Genomic DNA, 9,305 nt, shown 5'->3' with positions numbered 1-9,305 from the left:
TATTGTCTTATTTGGGTTAACCCTTTCACGACAAAGCCCGTACATGTACAGACTTACGATGCATTTTTGACAATGCCCGTATGTATCAGCTACTTTAAAGTTGCTGAAATAGCTGCAACTGCTGCATTTTTGCCCGATTGGAGGCTTTGTAGCATCCATGGAAGTGCTAGCCAAGGATAGTGGGAGGAAAGCTGTCACTCAAAAAAAAAAAATAAAAATAAAAAAAAAAAGCTGACTGGCATAATAATTGGTGGTGCTGAAATGCTTCGATATCGAGGTATTCAGCAGGACAACCCCCCCAGATTGCCCTGTGATTTCTCTGAAGACAACCACAAGTGCCATCAGTGAGCTAACTAGTTCACATGGTACAGCATTCTATTATGCAAGTCGATAAAGCCCAGATAATTGTCCTAAAATTGGTGCTGTATCTTGCCAAAAATAACGGCATGGAGAGTTAAAATACCAGCATTTGAAATATTCGATATTCCTTTTTTTTTATTTTTTTCCAAGTTTTACTTTATTAATAAATTAAGTCATAATACATAATACAAGACGGGACGTACAAGCAAGAACATAACAAAAATAAACAGACATACATATAGACTGTATCTTGACATTAGCAATCGCTTCATGAGAAGGGCCATATTGGGTTGGCAAAAAGTATTATGTTATCCAAAAACAAAAAAAATGAAGTAGGCTAGTTTATTGTTCTTGATTTCTCTACTCTTAGTAATTTATACCCGAAGTACAATTTGTGTAAAAAAAAAAATAAATAAAAATACTACCACAAACTGTGGCAAAGGCTAGTGGTAGAATCTCATGCATGCAACGGGTTAAATATTACCATTTTAAATACCTTGGGGTGTCTAGTTATCAAAAATATATGGTTTGATGGGGTTATATATCGCCCCCCTGGCCTGGCTAACATCTTTCTTGATCACTTCTCCTCATGGCTCCCTCTCTTCCTCTCCTCTGATGTTCCTTCTGTTGTCCTTGGGGATTTCAACATCCCAGTTGACACCCCAATGAGTCCCATGGCTTCAAAATTTATTTCTATCACTTCCTCTTTTGATCTCCAGCAACATATTAACTCCCCTACTCATGATGATGGTAACACCCTGGACCTTATTTTTTCTAGCATGTGCACTCCCACTAACCTTTCAAATTCCCATTTCCCCCTCTCTGACCACCACTTCCTTTCCTGCTCTCTAATCTTGCCTCATACTCACCCCCGTGCACCCCAACCGTGACTAACCAGAGACCTCAACTCCATTAACCTTCAGGACTTCTCACTCAATTTACTCCCTCTCCCCTCTCCCCTCTCAAACATGTCATGCCCTAACAACGCTACCTCTGTCTATAACGCCACTCTCAAATCTGCTCTTGAGCATGTAGCACCAGCTACTACTCTGTCTGACTTTCTGCACTATAGATTTTTGCTACATTCCTACTACTCTGCTCTCAACCTTGCTAAAGAACCCTACTTCACCTCCCTCATCTCCTCCCTGTCCCACAACCCCAAACGACTCTCTAATACTTCAATTCCCTGCTTCGACCGATCCCTACTACCCCTTCCACTAACCTTAATGCATCTGACTTTGCCACATTCTTCAATAATAAAATTCAAACTATCAGAGATGACATATCTGCACAGTCACCTCCCTCTGCCTATGCACCCCCCTTCCCACTGACCTGTTCTCCCCTCACTAATTATCTCATTTTTCTGCTGTCACTGAAGAAGATGTACATGCTCTTCTTCTTTCCTCTTGTCCTACCACATGCCCCCTTGACCCCATCCCTTCCCATCTCACCCAGTCTCTTTCATCTACCCTTGTCCCTACTCTAACTCATATCTTCAACCTCTCCCTCACTACTGATCTGTCCCATCGTCCTTCAAGCATGCTACCATTACTCCTATCTTGAAAAAGTCCTCCCTCGACCCGACTGGTCTCTCCAACTACCGTCCCATCTCTCTGCTTCCTTTCACCTCCAAGCTTCTTGAAAGAATTGTTTATACACAACTAAGTTTCTAGACTACAACTTCCTGCTTGACCCTCTTCAATCTGGTTTTCGCCCTCGACACTCTACTGAGACCGCCCTTACTAAAGTTACTAATGACTTACTCCCTGCTAAATCCAAGGGCCACTACTCCATGCTAATCCTACTGGACCTTTCTGCTGCTTTTGACATGGTGGACCACCCTCTTCTCCTTCAAAAGCTTTATGATCTTGGCCTCCGTGATACTGCTCTCTCATGGCTCACTTCCTACCTCTGTGATCGTACCTTCAGTGTCTCTGTCTCCAGTAACACTTCCCCTCCCCTCCCTCTCTCAGTCTGGGTACCCCAAGGCTCTGTTTTAGGACCCCTTCTGTTCTCTCTTTACACTTCCTCCCTTGGCAAACTGATCTCATCCTTTGGCTTTCACTACCACCTGTATGCTGATGACACCCAGATCTATCTATCCTCCTCTGATCTTTCTCCCTCTGTCTTAGATAGTGTAACTAACTGCCTTGCATCTGTCTCTACCTGGATGTCTGAACATTTCTTGAAACTCAACCTCTCCAAAACTGAACTCCTCATCTTCCCTCCCTCCATTGCTAAGATTCCCACATCTATCTCCCTCAATGTTAATGGTGCCATCATCTCCCCGTCTACTCATGCACGCTGTCTTGGTGTCACCCTTGACTCCGACCTTTCGTTCACACCCCATATTCAGTCTGTCTCTAAAAACTGTCGCCTTCATCTTAAAAACATTGCCCGTATATGTCCCTTCCTAATGCAGCATACCACTAAGGCTCTTGTCCATGCCCTGATTATCTCCCGTCTTGACTACTGTAACTCTATCTTAGCCGGTCTCCCTCTTAACCGTCTCACCCCTCTAAAATTCACCATGAATGTTGCTGCCAGACTCATCTTCCACTCCCATCGCTTTACTAATGTCTCTCCCCTCTGTCAGTCTCTTCACTGGCTGCCTGTGCGCTTCAGGACTCACTTCAAAATCCTCACTCTTACTTTCAAAGCCCTTCACAGCGGTTCCCCTCCCTACATCTCCTCTCTCATCTCTAAATACACTCCTAACCGGTCTCTCCGCTCATCCAATGATCTCCTTCTATCCTCTCCTCTGATTTCTAGCTCTCATGCCCGCTTACAAGATTTCTCAAGGGCTGCCCCTATCCTCTGGAATGCCCTCCCCCGGTCTATCCGTCTCTCCCCCTGCCTTTATTCCTTCAAAAAATCCCTCGAGACCCACTTCTTTAAGGATGCTTACAACATAGCGCATTAACGGCCTCCCATACTCCCGTATTCCTTTAGCTCACCTTTCCTAGTCCCTCTCCTGCAATACCTTTACTAGTGTGGCTGGTCCATCCCTAACAACGGCACTTTTGCCTATTGTGTAATACACCCAACTCCCTCTAGACTGTAAGCTCTTTTGAGCAGGGCCCTCCTCACCTGTTGTCTCTGTTAGTCAATTTGTAATGTAACACACTACTTGTTATGTCCTGTCTACCCATTGTACAGCGCTACGGAATTTGATGGTGCTATATAAAACAATAAATAATAATAATAATAATGGGGTAAATTGAATTATCTGGCTTCCTATTAGGACATGGGGCAGTAGGACCAGATGTAAAAGTTCCAAGTAAAAAATGTGCACTTCCTAAATGTGGCGTTTTACTTCCCCAACAACCTGACAAACCCATGCATGGGGGATATCACTGTACTCGGGAGATATTGCTGAACACATATTGGGGTCTTGTTTGAAAGTGACGTATACCAGGAGCTGTAAATCCATACCTGAAGTACAATTTTAATGATAAAAAAAACACAAAATAACTTACTATCACAAAGTTTGACAAAGGGTGGTAGTAGAATTAGTGCATAGAAAGGGTTAAAATACCAGCATTTGAAATACCTTGAGGTGTCCAATTTTTAAAAATATGGGCTAAATTGCATTGGCCGGCTTTAAAGAAAAAAAATTCCTTCTTGTCCCCAAAATGGCAGTCAGATTTCTCCTTTGATCAATAAACTGTTTCCCCATTAAAGATTATATCCCCGAATATTATGTTTTTCCAAGTATCCACCCAGTTGCTGTTTAACCCCTTGAAGACAATTGCTGGTCCGGGCACGTCACGGAAAATCAAGTAGTTAACGACAATTGACGTGCCAGGACCGGCACGTCTTTAAACGGGTGCAGAAAGCGATCTACTTTCGCTTTCTGCACCTAAACGGGTCTCCAGACCCTCTAGAGAACTCTGGCTCCACTTGCAGGTTGAATACAGGTACTGCATTCAACCATGCAAGTCAATGGAGCCCAGCTTTCTAATCACAGTGTGATTAGTAAAAATAAATTAAAAAATAAAATTTATAATTAGAAAAAAATAGTAAAAAAAACAGTAAAATGTAAAAATATGTCACTATCAAGGGAACCTTCAAGTTGAAAAAAAAGTTAACTTTTTTAAAAAAAGGCAAAAAAATAATATATATATATATATATATATATATATATATATATATATAAAAAATATATTTTTGTGAGCAAGTCCTAAAATTAGCATATTAGCTTAAAACAATTCTCGCATGGAAAGAGTTAAAATACTGGCATATTAAATGCCCATGGGGTGTCTACTTTAAAAAAAATAATGTATGACTTGATGGGGTAAAATGAATTGGCCGGGTTAACAATGTCCCAAATAACACGGGGGGGAAGGATGGTCACACATCTAATTTCCAATTAGAAAAATGCACACGTACCAAATGTGGCCTTTTAGTTCCCCCAAAAAATGACAAACCCATGCATGTGGGGTATCACTGTACTCAGGAGATGTTGCTGAACACATATTGGGGTGTCGTGTGACAGCGGCATAAACCAGGAGCTGTAAATTCATACATAACATAGGTGTGTGGGGGAAAAATACACACAAAAGAATACTACTGCAAACTTTGAAAAAATTATGGTGGTAAAATGTGTGCATGCAAAGAGTTAAAATACCAGCATTTAAAATACCCTGGGGTGTCTAGTAAAATCAGCCTTTGTCACGAAGGGGTTAAACATCTGTACAGACTCCGATAAAACTACCTCTGCAGGCAGAGAATGCCACATCTTTATTGCCCTTACTGTAAAAAAAACTTTTCCTCTGCTTTAGACTAAATCTCCTTTCTTCCAGTCTAAACGCATGACCAAGTGTCCTATGCATAGACCTGTTTATGAACAGATTTCCACACAATGGTTTGTATTGGCCCCGAATATATATTATATATAATGTTATCATATTCCTTCCCTCTTAGGGGCCGTTTTTCTAAACTAAACAGATTTAAATTTAACCTTTCTTCATAACTGTAGTGCTCCATTCCTTTTATTAATTTTGTAGCCCGCCTCTGCACCCTTTCTGGTGCTATGATATCCTTCTTTAGAATAGGTGCCCAAAATTGTACAGCATATTCAAGGTGCGGCCTTACCATTGATTTATACAGAGGCAAAATTATATTTTTATCCCGCAAATTGATGCCCCTTTTTATACACGACAATACCTTACTGGCCTTAGCAACTGCTGACTGACATTGCACATTGTTGCCTAGTTTGTTGCATACAACAATTCCCAAATCCTTCTCATTTGTCATTACCCCTAATTCACTACTGTTTAGGGTGTAGGTTGCTTGTGCATTCCCTACCCCGAAGTGTATAACTTTACATTTATCTAAATTGAATTTCATCTGCCATTTGTGTGCCCAGTCCCCCAGTCTATCTAGATCCCTCTGCAGCACTAATATCCTGCTCACACTGTATTACTTTACCTAGTTTAGTGTCATCTGCAAACATGGAAACATGACTTTCAACACCTATTGCCAGGTCATTTATAAATATGTTGAATAAAATTGGTTCCAGAACACAACCCTGAGGGACACCACTTACCACTTTTGACCAGCTTGAAAATTTACCATTTATAAGAACTCTCTGTCTCTAAGCCAATGTTCTACCCAAGAACAAGAATTTGCATCTAGACCAATTTCCTTCAGTTTGAATACTAACCTATTGTGTGGAACCGTGTCAAACACCTTGGCAAAATCAAAGTAGATTACATCCACTGCAACACCCCGATCTACATTTCTACTTAACTTCGTAGAATGCAATTAAATTAGTTTGACAGGACCTATGTTTCATAAAACCATGTTGATTTTTGCTAATACCGTTCTTCCCAATGAATTCTTGAATATTATCCCTAAACAGCCCTTCAAATACTTAAGGTAGTGTAGCATAGCATGCATTTGTATTAGAGAGCCCCTGAGGAATTTAATTTTGTATATTGTTTTTATATATTTGGCACTGATCCAGCACTTTATTGCACCTACTCTGGTCAATATGCTAGGTCTGAGAGCCTTACGGACACCCTTTGATTGTGGAATTTGCTGATTGATATACAAGTTTTGAGATCCTGATGGACACCCTTTGACTGCTGAATCTTTTGTTGAAGAAGCTAATCAACAGATGGACTGTCCCAGACATCGACCTCATGGCCACCAGAATCTCAGATCTTCTCTCTGAATCTTGTAGATTGTCTTGCTGCCATAGACTCCTTAACACTGTGGAATTTTACCTAGCTTGTTGTACAAATACATACAAGGTCAGTATAAACAGCTCTCTAGTGACCTATTCACCAAGGGGTCTCTGCAAAAGACACGGGGTCATCAGTTGAGACTTGAGGAAAGGAGATTTCAGAAAGGTCTGGATGCTTTTCTGTTTAAGCATAACATGAAGGGCTACAACTGTTAAAAGCAGTCGTATTAGCAAGTCTATCCAGAGAGTGATCTGATTACCACTATGGAATCAAGCAGACATTTTTCCCTGTTGTGGCATAATTGGTAATTGCCCCAAGTAGGGTTTTTTTTGCCTTCTTTTGGATCAACTTTAGAACTAGGTTGAGCTTGATGGACTGGTCTTTTTTCAACCTACCATACTATACTTGGTCTCAGGAAAGTCACAAACATACAGAGCATTTTGGGTTTGGTATTTAGAATTCCACCTCCTGAACTCAAGGCCCATTCAACAGGGGCAGATGTTTATTTGGCCTTCTTAGGTGAGATCTGTAAAGTGGCAATTTGAAGCAGTCTGCACATCTTTGCAAAACACCACCATCTTGTAGAGCTGTCTTTTTGTGTGAAGTGTATTGAATACAGTCTTTAGATTCTTGTATTTGCTCAATTCTCCTCTCCCTTAATTTTCCTCTAATCATTTTTTTGCAGTATCTGTTTACATGAGTTGTTAATTCAAAGAGATACCCCGGGGGGGGGGGGAATTGTACATTTTCTTAGTTCATCTACAACACAATATTGACATAATCTTTTCAAGCTCAAGGTAATAATTTAATATATGGTTCTGCTGTGATACATGAATATATTATATATATTTTACATTACTTATGTACACTACATGACCAAAGGTATGTGGACACAAGCTGAAGATCATAATGCACTATGCCAAGTGTCAGCTGGACTGGTGTTAAGCACATGGCAGCTGGACTATGGAGCAGTGGAAACCTGTTCTCTGGAAGTCTGATGGATGAATCTTGGTTTGGCAGATGCCAGGATGACACCACCTAACAGAATGCATAGTACCTTCTGTAAACTTTAGTAGAGGAGGGACAATGGTCTGGAGCTATTTTCCAGGGTTTGGGCTATGCTCCTTAGTACCAGTTATGATGTAATGTTAATGCTACACTTTAGAGACATTTTCAACTGTATGCTTCCAACTTTATAGCATGACTGTGCCCCTGCACACAAAACAATCATGTGTTTGAGTTTGGTGTGAAAAAACTTGGAGTGGCCTGTGCAGAGCCCTGACCTTTACCACAGTTTGAACACTTTTGTGATGAATTGGATCGCTGACAGGGAGCCAGGCCTTCTTGTCAAACAGTGCTTGACCTCACCGATGTGTAACGTCTTTCCAAAAGAGTTGAGGCTGTTACTGACACAACAGGGGGAGGGACAATACCATATCAATGTCCTTGGTTTTGGTAAGGGGTGCCCAATCTCTTTTAGGTGTGATGGTTCTTCATAATGTAGAAGTATATTACATTGACCTAATATTTTCCACGTTTTTCTTTTATTATGTTGTAAATCAAAAAGAGTAGCTCAATTACATGGCACTGCTGTTTACGCCTTCAGTGAGATTTTACTTTTGTGACCATGAGAAAATGTTTGTATTTTTTGTTTTATGGCCCAAAAAAACAATTTTGCTAAATTTTCTGCTGTATGTACAAAAGAGCCATTAGAAATATTAGAACTAAAACAAATATTCTTTACATAAATCTTCCAAATTTTTTGTACTAAAATGTTTGAAGTTCATCAAAAAACTGGGGAGTACATCCCCAGTATAAACAAAACCATTAATGTTTGTAGAAAATGAGGTAATTAGACTTGTGCATTCAGATGCACACATTTTAATTCACAAATGTTGCTTAATTTGTTATATTGTATGAATCACTGAAAACGAGAAAGGACCCCCAACAAAACAAATGGGAAATCTTTTTTTTGTTTTCATTAATTTACCTGTAAAAGCAAAAATTCTTCTCTCCAAGTCCCTTTCACATATTTCTGGTACAGTTAATTACAAGATATTACATTTGTAGGAATCAGGCTTGAACAAGCTGGGATTGGCATTTTGGCAATGTTCCTAGAAAATGTTCAAGCAGGTGCTGCTTATTAAGTATTGGCAAATGGCAACCCTCCCAGGAAACAATAAGAGCCAGGATGCAAGAGGTTACATACAACAACAACAAAAAAGTATAGTTAACTTTTGCCATATAAGGGATATCTACATTGAAAAGATTCCTACCTTGGATCACCTGAAACTAAACTTTTAATAATATCTTCAAAAATCACCACCAAAATACCAAATTATAATAGACAATTGCAAAGACTAGGAAAATAAAAGTAAAAATCTTGGGAGTTCTGGAGACCTCAAGCTACTTCTGCTGGAAGGATGTTCTACATTTCTACCACTGTCTCAGTAATGTAAATCTTTCATACATTAAGTAAAAATCTCAGGGCTTCAAGCGCACTAGAAAGAATTTTAGTCTGTGCTAATGCAGTTGGGGCAGCACAAGATTCCCTCAAATTAACAAATAGTGGTTTGAATAGAAAACAAATGTTGCCTCAATCAGCTGCTCTAAAATATTAAATAATCCTAACGTAACCACAGAGGTTAAACATGTATTATATTTAAGGGCAGTTGAGCAAGGCAGGCAATTGATTCCGTTGGCTGAAAACAAATATAGCAAAACAAAATGAAAAAAATTGTCCCAATCAAT

Source organism: Sceloporus occidentalis, unplaced genomic scaffold (assembly GCF_023333645.1).
Source record: "Sceloporus occidentalis isolate IW3139 unplaced genomic scaffold, rSceOcc1.0.p SCAF_398, whole genome shotgun sequence".
In the NCBI taxonomy this organism is placed as follows: Eukaryota; Metazoa; Chordata; class Lepidosauria; order Squamata; family Phrynosomatidae; genus Sceloporus; species Sceloporus occidentalis.
This window is presented reverse-complemented; position numbering follows the sequence as displayed.